The 13568-nt window shown below is 45.1% G+C and overlaps 1 long non-coding RNA gene across 1 annotated transcript; it reads right to left on the reverse strand.

Moving 5' to 3' along the window:
* Window positions 1–8130: 8130 nt before the first annotated feature.
* LOC125612336 lies at window positions 8131–12013 on the reverse strand. The gene is made up of 4 exons (XR_007342672.1): window positions 12004–12013; window positions 11654–11657; window positions 10746–10753; window positions 8131–8706 (listed from the first exon to the last, which is right to left on the reverse strand). It is a non-coding gene; the product is annotated as an uncharacterized LOC125612336 (long non-coding RNA).
* Between the last annotated feature and the right edge of the window lie 1555 nt (window positions 12014–13568).

Below are 13568 nucleotides of genomic sequence, written 5' to 3' on the forward strand. Positions count from 1 at the left end.
GAGTGTCCCGGGGCTCCCCGTAACGGGCCACCATCTGCCGCAGTCCGGCTGCAGCAGAATAATCAGGGGGGGTGACGAACAACTTGTGTACGTTGATACAGCAGGAGTAGGAGCCGTTTATTGCAGGACAGGAGCAGTATTTATACATTCCACACAGCTTATCTAATTAGCATAAACTAGATACATCAGTCAACCAATCAGGAATCTCTACACCTAATGGCTCGGTTTTGTTACTTCTCAAACCACTCCCTCTGACATTTTGCCAGGCACCATCCAGACTTGTTTACGAACTTTAACATTCACCTGGCATTTTGCCAGGTGTTATTTTGACTTGTTTACAGACTCTAACACTTAGTATGCATGAGGCCCTGTGTTCAGTTCCCCAGTACCATAATAAATAAACTCAGCAATAAGCTCCTTATGTGAGCATGAATATCATCCTTGAAATGTGATCTCCCTGGCCTTTCTTCAACTGGAATCTTGTTAACTTGGGTTTAGCAAGAATCTCCCTACCATGATGTTGCCTCTTAGAAATTTTGCACCCATTGCCCCCTCACTCTGCTTGTTGACTATAAATTCCCACTTATCCTTATTGTATTCAATCCCCAGTTTGGAAAAAAAAAAAAAGGAAAACTTTATTTAGGAGTATTGCAATAGGAACAAAGTGATGATAGGAGTCAGTGTACAGAAAAGTACTAAAGAGGTTGGGAGTGTAGATCAGTGACCAACACTAGCCTAGAATATGTGAGGCCCTGGGTTCCATCCCAGCACACACACACTCACAAAATTACCAAGGGGAGATATCAAGAGTAGGGAAGCTGTGGTGTGCACTCTGTAATCCCAGCAATTTGAGAAGCTGAAGCAAGAGGATTGCAAGTTCAAGGCCAGCTTTAGCAATTTAACCAAACCTTGTCTCAAAATAAAAAAATGAAAAGGGCTGGGGATGTAGCTTGGTGGTAAAGCACCCCTGGGTTCAATCCCCAATATAACAAACAAACAGAAAGAATAGGGAAATTCTTACTAAACTAACAATAGGATTCTTGCTGAAGGGAGGCCAGGCCAGAGAATGATATTGAGAGTAGAAGAGGAAGAATTTCATCAGATATTGAGAATAATCAGATATCAAGTGTAAGGGGTTCTCTTTAACTACCTTAAGATTCCTGCTAAAACTGAACTCCCAAGAACAGACAAGGAGGAGGGGCTGGGATTGTGGCTCAGAGGTAGAGCACTCGCCTAGCATGGGCGGGACGGGGTTCGATCCTCAGCACCACATAAAAATAAAGGCATTGTGTTGTGTCCATCTAGACCTAAAAAATATTAAAAAAAAAAAAAAAAACAAGGAAAACAGTCAAGGCCAAATTGCAAAGAGGGCTTAGAGGAGCCTAGCTAAAACTTGATGGAAGAGAGAGTCTTCGTTAGAAGATTTGACAATGGATTTACTTGAAGAAGAAGCTTGGCAAGCAGAAAAAGGGATGGATGAGAGAAAATTAAAGACAAAGGGAATGAGCGGTTATGCACAGCAGTGCTGTCTGGGAGAATTCTCTGCTGCAATGGAAATGTTTGATATCTGCACTACCAGATCCAGTAGCCACTATTCATATGTGGCTATTGAGCATTTGAAATGTGGCTAATGAGACTGAGGAACTGAATTTTAATAGAACAAATTGAAATAGCTGTGGACTAGTGTCCTCTGCAGTATCTGGTGACACAGGCATGGATCCTGGGAAGGAGAAAGAGCAGGAAGCAAGTGGAGAAGAAAGTGCCCAAGCAGCAACTTCTACTTGCCCAAGCAGCAACTTCTACTTGCACCTTTACTTGCAGCATGAGCCCTGCCCAGCCCTGTGGAGGGGCAATGACATTGGCATTTGAACTTTCAATTGCATGTAAAAAGAGGGTGAAAGGGATTTCCTTCTTGAATCTTGTTGTCTCTGTAACCACCTAATCCTTCCAAAGTGCAGATTGTTTCAGTGCCTAAATTTGAGAAAGAAGAGGACTACTAGGCTGAGATATGACAGAACTTTTACTATATGCAGGTCAAGTATAGTGTTTTATAAACTTCAGGAAAAACAGGGTCCAGGTGTACCTCACATTAACCACTTGTCTCTAAAATATGTAGGCAGGGCTGGGGATATGGCTCAGGCAGTAGCGTGCTTGACTGGCATGCGCGCAGCCCGGGTTCGATCCTCAGCACCACATACAAACGAAGATGTTGTGTCCGCCGATAACTAAAAAATAAATATTAAAAATTCTCTCTCTCTCTCTCACTCTCTCTCTTTAAAAAAAAAAATATGTGGGCAACCCAAATCACCTATTAAACATTTCAGAAATTGCTAATATTTACTGACTTTTCCCAGCCCAAAGTGCTAACATTTAAAGGCACTTTGCAATGGTCCCTTTTACAAATTGGCATTGTTTTGTTTTTTCAAAAATTATACCAAATAATAAACTGGTATAAAAAAACTCCATAATCTCACCAATATCTTAAGTCCCTTGACTTTATTAGTCAAGATTCCTGCTAAAACTGAGAAAATTAGTCTATATGACGGCCTTCCTTGAATTAGTTGATTCCAGTTGATTCTATGAGGGTTATTTTATTGTTAGAGTATGTAAACAAGTCAAAATAACACCTGGCATTTTGCCAGGGGAATGTTAGAGTTCATAAACAAGTCTGGATGGTGCCTGGCAAAATGCCAGAGGGAGTGGTTTGAGAAGTAACAAAAGCGAGCCATTAAGTGTGGAGATTTCTTATTGGTTGACTGATGTATCTAGTTTATGTTAATTAGATAAGCTGTGTGGAATGTATAAATACTGCTCCTGTCCTACAATAAACAGCTCCCACTCCTGCTGTATCAATCTACACAAGTTGTTCGTCACCCCCGGGTTATTTTGCCCAGCCAGCCGGACTGCGGCATTTTATAACTCTGTAAATTGGAGATAATTAACAGAGAAGTAAATTCTGTCTGGTCTGATAGAAACTTAATTGTCTTCTTTCCCTTCTGGGGGAAAAAAAACCAAAAAATTTTGCTGCTGGGAGCCATTAGCCAAGTAGGTATGACAATTTCCTTGCCAGTGTACCCCATGTTGCTTAGTGGAAGGACTCGTGGAAATAGGACATTTTGCAGTGACATTGCATGTAAGGTGACCTTGCTCAAGGACCAGGGCGGATCTGGGTTTAGGGCGTTCCTGGTTTAGGACTATCCGGGTTTGGGGTGGTTCCAGGTTTTAGGTTATTCCTGCTGGGAATAGGGCGTATCCTGCTGCCTGAGTTCTGCCGCGTCCGGCTAACGGAGCCGAGTCCGGCGAGGGACGGCGGGGTTAAAAATACACAGGACACCAAGGTTCTTCATCCAGGAGGGAGCGTGTGCGCACTTTATTGCCAAATTTGTTCCCCTTATATATCTTTTTAACAGCTGCGGGAAATTACTCAAAAGTGAGGAGGGGAGAGTAATAACTGCGTCCTTGGGTTACCGTCACGTCACCGTCCCCTATCAGGAGGCTCGAACAGGTCAAGATGTTCCCGAGAGGCACATATGTGCGAGGCAGATAAACAGGGAACCGCAAGCCTGCGTCATGGCCTTGTGAGCTGGCCACATTGACATGCATAACAAAGAACTGGGGGTTGAGTCCCCAGGGGCCAGGGCGGGCCTGCTACCAGCAAGTCCCCCTTTTTTGTTTTTTGCATGTCAATGGGAATCAAGTAGCCCCTGTCTTAGGTCGTCCACCGCCCCTGCACTGCTTACCCGTCTCTGGGGAGGCCCCATTCCCCTGGCTTAGGTTGCAGTGCAAGCGTGGAAGTTGCCCGTCACTGGGTACTACAAGATCAGCTCTTGTCCTACGTAAACGGACACTTTTCAGTAAGGATGTCATGGCCAGCAGGACACAACTGCGGATCCCAGTCATCATCTTTGCCAGTGGGATAGCTATGACCAGGGAGCTTTCTGAACGTAAGGGTCTGGGATGACGGCACCAAGTCAGCAGGGTAATTAGGGACCTGGGCAAAAGCAGGCATACATAGGAGGGCTTGGGTATTGGCTCCTGTCCAGTTACATCTCATCTCCGAATGGGTCGTAAGTACACCTCGTGGGCGGAGTCATCCATCTCCAGGCGTTGGTAGTGAACCTGTATTGGCTGTCCAGAAGGAATGCCACAAGCGGGGTCCAGCTCATGAGGTGTGTCTCGGCACTCACTTGAAGGGGTGGGAACAACAGCGGCAGGATCAGCCATCTTGGGAACTTCATTTTGTCTTGAATTTTCATTCACCGGTCTGGTGCAGCGCTCCGGGATCCAAATGGGTTTTTCCGTCCCTGGAGGGAAGACACATACAGCTCCTCTCACTCTAGCCAAGAGTGGAGCAGGGGGTTGCCACTTCCCTGTAGCCAGATCCTTCCATCTTATCTGTGCTTTTTGTATGGTGGGAGGGGAAAAGTGACGCTGCGCCGCTGTACGGCCTTCGGCGTCAGTGAGCAAAAAATTTAAAGTGAATAGAGTTATGCTTAGGAGTGCTTGTGGTCCCTGACAATTCTGGTATATCTCCCCCTCTTTTGTTTTTTGCAAATAGGTTTTAAGATGTTGATGGGCCCGTTCAACAATGGCCTGTCCTTGGGGGTTATATGGGATTCCTGTTTTGTGTATAATATCCCACTGTGAGCAAAATTTTTGGAAGGTTTGACTAATATAAGCTGGGCCATTATCTGTTTTTATACATTGAGGGGTTCCCATAAAGGAAAAGGTTTTAACATAGTGCTGTATCACGTCCTTAGCCTTTTCTCCTGAATGTAAAGTAGCGGAGATAAAACCAGAGAACGTGTCTATACTGACATGCACAAAAGACAGCTTTCCAAAACTAGGAATATGAGTTACATCAGTTTGCCAGATGTCGTTTGGCTGAAGGCCCCTTGGGTTGACTCCCAGAGAAGGGGAATGGATAAAAGGTGCACAAGTAGGACATAGGGAGACAATTTTTAAAGCTTGATCCCGGGAACATCCTGAGCGGAAGCGCAAAGTTTGTGCGTTTAGGTGAAATTTATTATGAAGTTGTAGGGCCTTATCATACTCAGTTATTGTATATATAAAATTAGTGGCATGTGTGGCAGCGTCTGCCATGGCATTGCCCGCTGCCAGAGGACCTGGAAGTCCGGAATGACTTCTAATGTGACCTATGAAGAGGGGGTCTGCCCTAGCCCATATAAGAAGCTGCACTGTTTGTAGTTGATCCATGATAGTGGATTGTTTTCCAATATAAGGTGCCGTCTCAATCGCGGAGGCGAGCCTGGCAATATAGAGACTGTCTGTGAAAACATTAAGGGGCACCAAGCTATAGGTCTGTAAGGCCAATATTAAGGCTGCAACCTCCGCTTTTTGGGCTGAACAATCGGCCACTCTCTTGCGGATGACTTGGGTTCCATCTGAAACGACAGCAAACCCATTTTTGGCCCCGTCAGTGAAGACGGTTTGTGCCCCCGGGAGAGGATCCTTTTTTAGGATCTTTGGGAAAATTATTGGACATGTCTTTAGACTTTCAAGGAGCCTGCTTTTAGGGTAGTGATTGTCAACCTGTCCCATGAAACTACAGAAGAAAAGACACCAGAGATCATGTTCCTGTCTTAATTTAGAAAGAATGTCTTGATTATATGGTAATATGAGAACATCAAAGGTTTTCCCAAACAAAGCATCTCCTAGATATTTTGCTTTCCAAACTAATTGTATTACCAGATCATGGAAAGGTATCAAGACCCGGGAGGGGGATGCAGGTAAGTGAACCCAATAAATAGGACCAGTCTGCCAAAAGACTCCAGTCGGGGTGAGTTTTGATGGCAGAACAATGAATAACAAGGACTGGGAGTAGTCCACCTGCATCACCTGCATCTCTTGTAAGGCTGTCTCTATCAATCTAAGCGCCTTCAAGGCTTCTGGAGTAGGTTTTCGCGGGGAGGTGGGTGAGGGGTCTCCTCTCAAAAGGTCATACAGGGGTTTAAGTTCACCAGTAGGGACATGGAGGGAAGGCCGCAGCCATTGGATTTCCCCCAGAAATGTCTGCCATTGGTGCAGGGTTTTGAGCTGGTTCACCTGAAATTGAGGCCTCTGGGGAGTGATCCCTACCTTGTTAATAGTATATCCTAGGTAGTTATAAGGATACTGAATCTGCACCTTCTCTGGGGCTATAATCAGTCCGGCCCCCTTTAACAGGGACTGGAGGACTTCATAAGACCGGAAAAGTGCTTTCCTATCAGGGCCTGCCAACAATATATCATCCATATAATGGACGAGGTAAAAGTTTGGGAATTGTTGCCTAAAGGGTTGCAGAATTTTTGCTATAAAGTACTGACACATAGTAGGGCTATTGGCCATTCCTTGAGGTAAGACAGTCCATTCAAACCGCTGATAGGGTTCCCTAAAATTTATTGAAGGTAAAGAGAAAGCAAAACGTTTACAATCCTGGGGGGCCAGGGGAATAGAAAAGAAGCAATCTTTTAGGTCCAAAATAATAAGATGCCAATCTTTAGGGATAGCCGTGGGGAAGGGTAGTCCTGGCTGTAAAGGTCCCATGGGCTGCATGGTATTATTAATAGCCCGCAGGTCTTGGAGAAGCCTCCATTTTCCAGACCCCTTTCTTATGACAAAAATAGGAGTGTTCCAGGGGGAAGTGGAAGGCACTATATGCCCCACCCTAAGCTGTTCCTGAACCAGAAGGGTCGCGGCCTGCAATTTGTCCTTAGTTAGGGGCCACTGTTCTATCCACACAGGGTCATCTGATAACCAAGTAATAGATAGAGGACGTGGCCGCATTTCAGTGGCCCCTAGGATAAATTTCCTAGCCCCCTCCGATCTCCTCCACTTCTGGTAATTTCTTCTGTAGGGTCCACAGGCGTTGCCCTTCCCTCATGTCTTTTCCCCAGTCCTTTTCCAGGAAGCCATCCCATATCTAACATCATGTCATTAACAAATTTATTACTCCCTTTTAGGGTCTGAGTGGTGAGATAGCTCCCATTTGTTGAAGTAGGTCCCTTCCCCAAAGGTTTGTGGGGAGTCCAGCCACTACGTAAGGCTGAAAATAACCACTGTGTCCTTCCTCATCTCTCCATTTTAGAAAGGAGGCACTTTTTTCTGGTCTCGTCTGCCCAATCCCCTGTAATACAGCTGAGGGATCTTGGAGAGGCCAAGCAGATGGCCATTGTTTCTTAGAGATAACAGAGACATCAGCTCCTGAATCTAATATCCCCTTGAAGATTTTATCCTGTATTTTAATGGTTAACTGTGGTCGGGAGTCCAAGTGTGCTACCCAAAAGGTTTGAGGAGTGCTGGTGGAACCAAAACTGCCATTACCCCGGGCTGCCTGTAGGGCGCGGCTGGGTAGAGACGCCGCCGGCAGCAGCAATAATTGTGCTATGCGTTCTCCGGGAGGAATAATAACGATCCCTTGGGTAGCCTCGGCAACAATTTTTAACTCCCCGTGGTAATCACCATCAACCACACCTGTAAGAATTCTGAGCCCTTTATGCAGAGTGCTGCCTCTTCCCAGTATCAGTCCCACAATTCCCTCCGGCAAAGGGCCAAAGACTCCAGTTGGCAGGGTCTGGGGACCCATCTGCGGAGTCAGTACTGCTCGGGAGGTGGAACTGAGATCCAATCCTGCACTTCCCGGTGTTCCCCTGGGGAGTTCCCGGATAGAAAGGGGTTGGTCAGGGGGAGGCGGCGGAGACGCCCACTCCCCGGGGCACTGTTTCCTCCCTGCACTGCCCCGTACACTTTGGCTTCCGGGGCCCGGGGCGGGCCCCTGCTCCCGTTTCCCGACGGTATTGGGTTACCCTGGATGTCAAATTTTGACCTGCACTCACTACTCCAATGATTTCCTTTATGACATCGAGGACAAATTCCAAGCATCCCTCTGCCAGCACCCTCGCTCCTTTCCGGGCAGTTTCTCCTTATATGTCCCTCTTTCCCACACTTAAAACACCCCTTAGAGCGGGTTCCCCTGTTATCAGATTTTTGCATTCCAGTCTTAAGGGCAGCAGCCAAAACCTGACCAGTAATATGAGGCCCATCTATATCTTTGCATGCTCGAATCATGTCATCTATACTTTTGGCCCGGGAGGACTTAATAGCATTTTGGCAGTAAGTGTTAGCGTTTTCATATGCCAGTTGTCTAATAAGTGGCATAGCCTGTTCCAGATTAGGGAATATTTTTCCAGCCGCCTGCATTAGGCGGGCTATAAAGTCCGAATAAGGTTCAGAGGGCCCTTGAGAGATCTTGGAAATTTTTGCTTCAGTCTTAGAAACGGGCAGGGCTTTCCAGGCATGGACCGCAGCTGAGGCTATCTGAGCATAGACCCCCAGGATCATAATTAATTTGCTGATTTATGACAGCATATTGTCCCGAGCCTGTTAACATTTCGAGGTTACGCCGTGGGAAGCCGGCGTCCTGATTGACTCGGGCTAGCTCGCGACACCTCTCTTGATTTTCACTTTTCCACAACAAAAAATCCCCTCCGGATAACACAGCCCTGGGAAGCTGTTGCCAAACTAAATCCCAATCATTGTTATTGAGAAAGCCTCCTGTCAGAAACCAAGGACAAGCCTGGGCTATAACTTCAACGAATTCGGTTGCAGTCTTAGTTTTTATTCCTGTTCTTTGTGTATTTAACAGCTCTTTTAGTTCGTTGGCCAGACGAACCTTCGCTGTTGAGTTACCCATGGTACGTACCCTGTCTCTTTAAATTACCTTTAAACCAATCCTCCCCCTTCTACCTTTAGAAGGTGAGCCCCGTCCGCTTACCCCTACTTTCCGGATCTCGGTGGGACCTCCATATGCCGCGTCCGGCTAACGGAGCCGAGTCCGGCGAGGGACGGCGGGGTTAAAAATACACAGGACACCAAGGTTCTTCATCCAGGAGGGAGCGTGTGCGCGCTTTATTGCCAAATTTGTTCCCCTTATATATCTTTTTAACAGCTGCGGGAAATTACTCAAAAGTGAGGAGGGGAGAGTAATAACTGCGTCCTTGGGTTACCGTCACGTCACCGTCCCCTATCAGGAGGCTCGAACAGGTCAAGATGTTCCCGAGAGACACATATGCTCCAGGCAGATAAACAGGGAACCGCAAGCCTGCGTCATGGCCTTGTGAGCTGGCCACATTGACATGCATAACAAAGAACTGGGGGTTGAGTCCCCAGGGGCCAGGGCGGGCCTGCTACCAGCAGAGTTCCCCTTGAGTTCTCACGGGATTCAGACAGTATTTTTGGGGAGAGAAGCCCAGTGGGGGTGGATTTGGGCAGAGAACGTGGATTTCCCCAGAACGTGATTGTAGACGGCTGGTGTGAGTTCGGGAATAAAGAGTTGCGTTTTGAATCTACAAGCTGTGTGGTGGCTCCTGATTTTGTGCCCAGCCAGACTGCGGCATTTTGCCTCCATTTGCAATTCCTTTCAATATTCTTTTTCTCAAATTTTGTGCTTCTTGACTTCTTTTTGGAACCATCTAACCATCTGAATGCTTTCCTCATTTGAATGTGTCAAATAAAATATCTAACACACATTCATTTTAAAAAAATTTTTTTTTAAGAGAGAGAATTTTTAATATTTATTTTTCAGTTTTCAGTGGTCACAACATCTTTGTTTGTATGTGGTGCTGAGGATGGAACCCGGGCCGCACGCATGCCAGGTGAGTGCGCTACCGCTTGAGCCATATCCCCAGCCCTAACACACATTCATTTTTAAAAATCTGTATGAGAGAATTGTGGTTCTCTCTTTCTCTCTCTCCCCATCCACCCCCCTTTTTGGAAAATTCTCTCTTAGCATTTCTTCTATTTTTTTTTTTTTTTTTTGCATATAAGTCTGTGTTTGACATAATCGTAACCTTTTTTCACATTATTAGCTAAAAAACTTTTTCACATAAAACCTAATTTTTACTGGTTTCTATTTTGTTACAAGTGACTCTACCATGATTTACTTCACCATTCTCTAACCATTACATATTAAATTGCTCATTAAACAACAATAAAATAATAATAGCTATTATTGATGATGCTGGTGATTGAACCCAGGATCATTAAACAGTAAAGATTCTGAAGGTACTTAACTGCTTTGTAAGTCTGGATTTGACTACATATTACTGGTATTATCAGATGAAATGTTATCAGTGTATCATGCTACATATTACATACCCATGACATGCATGTGCATTGTGTGGCTACCAAAAATAAGTGTTACTGGGAAATGGATGTCCCAAGCCCTCTGAAGAAAAGCGAAATGACGGTTTTGCAGAGGGCCCTTTTGTTTTGTTTATTTTTTTTTAAAGAGAGAAGAGAGAATTTTTTAATATTTATTTTTCATTTTTCGTGGACACAACATCTTTATTCCATTTCTATGTGGTGCTGAGGATCAAACCCAGCACCCCGCACATGCCAGGCAAGTGCATTACCACTTGAGCCACTGTTTTGCTTATTTTTAAAAATTGTTTATTTGGGGGTTGTGGCTTAGTGGTAGAGCATTTGTCTAGCATGGGTTCAATTCTAAGCACCACATAAAAATAAAGGTCCACCAACAACTAATAAAATATATTTTTAAATTATTTATTATTTTTGTGGTACTGAGAATTGAACCCAGGAGAATTGTATGCTGAGCTACATCCCCAGTCCTTTTTTATTTTTTGAGACCTGGTCTCACTAATTTGCCAAGGTTAACCTTAAACTTTTGATCCTCTTGCCTCAGCCTCCTGAGTCCCTGGGATTACAGGTGTGTGCCACTGCACCACTTCCTTTTCTTCCATGTAGTGTGTTAGTACTGAGTTTGTGTCTCCTTTAGCACATAGGACAGTCTTAAGGAATGTGCTTGTTATTCCCCTTGCAGTGGAGGCATTTCTCTGGCATTTGTTCCTAGGTGCCCCCATACCAAGAAAAGGATGCATTAAAATAGCCATAAACAGCTACCTACTCTTAGGAAAAGCTGTTTCCCTAGAAGGTGAAGGAGGAAGAAGAAGAAGACAGGCAAGAGAAAGACAGAAATCTGAAATTTCCATGCTTATGGCTGAACAGCCCTATTTCCAGAGACAGTCCTATTTCTAGCCCTATTTCCCATCAGATACAGCTATGCATCAAAGTGTGGAGAGCTCAAAAACAGTGTTGGGCAGCAATTTCTATTTCTCTTCTTTTTTTCTTTTTCTTCTTTTGGTACTGGGGATTAACCCCAGGGGTGCACTACCACTGAGCTACATCACAGCTTTTTTTTAAATTTTTTATCTTGAGATAGGATCTTGCTAAATTGCCAAGGCTGGCCTCAAACTTGTGATCTTCCTGCCTTAGCTTCCCAAATTCCTGGGATTACAAGCCTGCTCCACTGGCTGTGTGTGTGTATATATATATATACACACACATACATACATACACTGGGAATTGAATATAGTGGCACTCTAATACTGACCTACATCCCTCGTCCCCTTTTTATTTTTTCTTTTGAAACAAGATCTCACTAAATTGCCCAAGCTGGCCTTGAACTTGCAACTCTTCTGCCTTTGTCTCTGGAGTAGCTGGGATTACAGATGTGCTATACTGTGACTAGCTTGTAATTTCTATTTTTATGTCAGTAATATCACTAGTAAGAGTGTAGAGAAGGGAACAGTGGGCTCTATGAACCCACTACAAGGCCTTGGACAGTCCAACTCACTTCTCTAGGCCTTGGTTTCTTTATCCGAAAGAAAGAGAAATGCTGGAGGGGAGGAGGGGTCTGTAAGTGTTGTGTACATATTTCTACCCATTCCCTCATGCACTGTAGACTTGAAGAAAAAAAAAAAAATCTGGGGTATGCAAAAGTTCACCTTACCGTCCTTGCCTCATTCCCACTCCCTATCCTTAACCCATCCCTGGAACATATATCTAGACTTTCCTTCCGCAGGACTGGCACTGGAAGAAAAGGCTTTCAGGAGGGACCTGGGTTCAGGAAGCGGGAGGCAGGATCTCTCTGTAATTAATTTCATGAAAGAAGAATCCCATGCTGAGAAAATTCTGTGTGTCAACTATAGAGCAAACAATCTTCTGAGGGTTTCATTATTGTTTTACCCTTTATTTATCAAGTCACTTGGGTGCTTTAGGCACAAAACAATGAAAACAACATCTCAGGCTTGTTTTTACTCCCCCCACCCCCCAATCCCACCTTGCTTTTCTCTGAGTTGGAATTCAGAGAAGGGGATGCAGTCAACACTTTTGTTTAAAAAAAATTTTTTTAGTTGTAAATGGACACACAATATCTTTGTTTATTAATTTATTTTTTATGTGGTGCTGAGGCTCAAGCCCAGTGCATCATACCTGCGAGGTAAGTGCTGTACCACGGAGCCACAACCCCGCAGTCAACACTCTTTGACATCTGGGAAGACCTTCCACCTTTCATGCCCAGTCCAGAAAGTCCCTCAGTGTTTGCCACGTGGGGTTTTCTGATTTGGGTCTGCCTGGTACAAATCACTGATGTTCTTTGATTTCCTGGCTTCATTCTGGCCCTGGAGAGTGTGCCTGACCATGGAAGCCTGCTTTGGCCTACATATTGGGGCCGCTCTACCGTTTACCCTGTTGGCTCCTGTCATTACCCCTGAAAGGACAGCGGTGCCAGGATCTGGCCTATTAGCTCCCGCTGCAGCCAACCATCTCTCATAAATAACCAGTTGTCAGGGATTTTAATGGAAACCCTCTGGAAGCTGTAAATCTTTGCTGCTCCCTTCTGCATCCTCTCCCTCATTTCCATCACAATATCACTCCTGAGGGACAAGAAACCGAAGCGTCAGCCTGGTGGAGCAGATTGGTAGGACACTGGGGAGAGAAAAAGGTGGGGTGGGGGAGGGGAACAGAGTTAGGACTGTTTGTCTTAGGGAAGCATCTGCTGGGGGACCAGTTGATGGTGGTCACCTGGGCCCTTAGGGCTCTGGAGAGGGGGAGGGGCAGTACAGCTTGGGCCACCTGCAGGGTAGAGGGAAGAGGACTATGTGGCAGAGAGGTTTCTGGGAGCAGCAGATGGGCTGCTGATTCCACCTTGGGCTTCTCTGTTCACTCCACTTCTCTGTTCACTTTTCTGTTCATTTACACTCCATGTAAGCTTCTTGTCACAGACTTCTGGTATCCATGGGGCTAAGCTACACCTTTACCTATAGCCTCCTGCTCTTGCAAATAAGCAGGTAAAGGGGCAGTTTCTTTGGCTCGGAGGAGCTTAGGTTACCAACCTAGGTTCAAATGCTGACAACATCATATGCATATAGTAAGTAACTCCCCAAACAGCTGGGGATAAAGGCTTACATACCAGCTTTATAGGGAAGGGGGTGTTTTAGGGCTTCAAAGGATGGGAGGTTCTTATGAGGCTGTTGACAGAATTTTTTAAGAATGTACAAGGAGAAAAACTCCTTGAGAGAGACCCTCCCTCCATAGAGGGTTTGTGACAGGTGCTTTATTTAGATAAGGGAAATTAACATAGGATTTCTTTCTGCATGTGCTGCAGATCAAATGGGTTTTCACTTTCAAATAATATTTAGACAACCTTTAATTTAATTTTACTAGTTTAATTTTTCAGTACTGGAGATTGAACCTAAGGGTGTTCTAAC

This window comes from Marmota marmota, unplaced genomic scaffold (genome assembly GCF_001458135.2).
Source record: "Marmota marmota marmota unplaced genomic scaffold, marMar, whole genome shotgun sequence".
Lineage (NCBI taxonomy): Eukaryota > Metazoa > Chordata > Mammalia > Rodentia > Sciuridae > Marmota > Marmota marmota.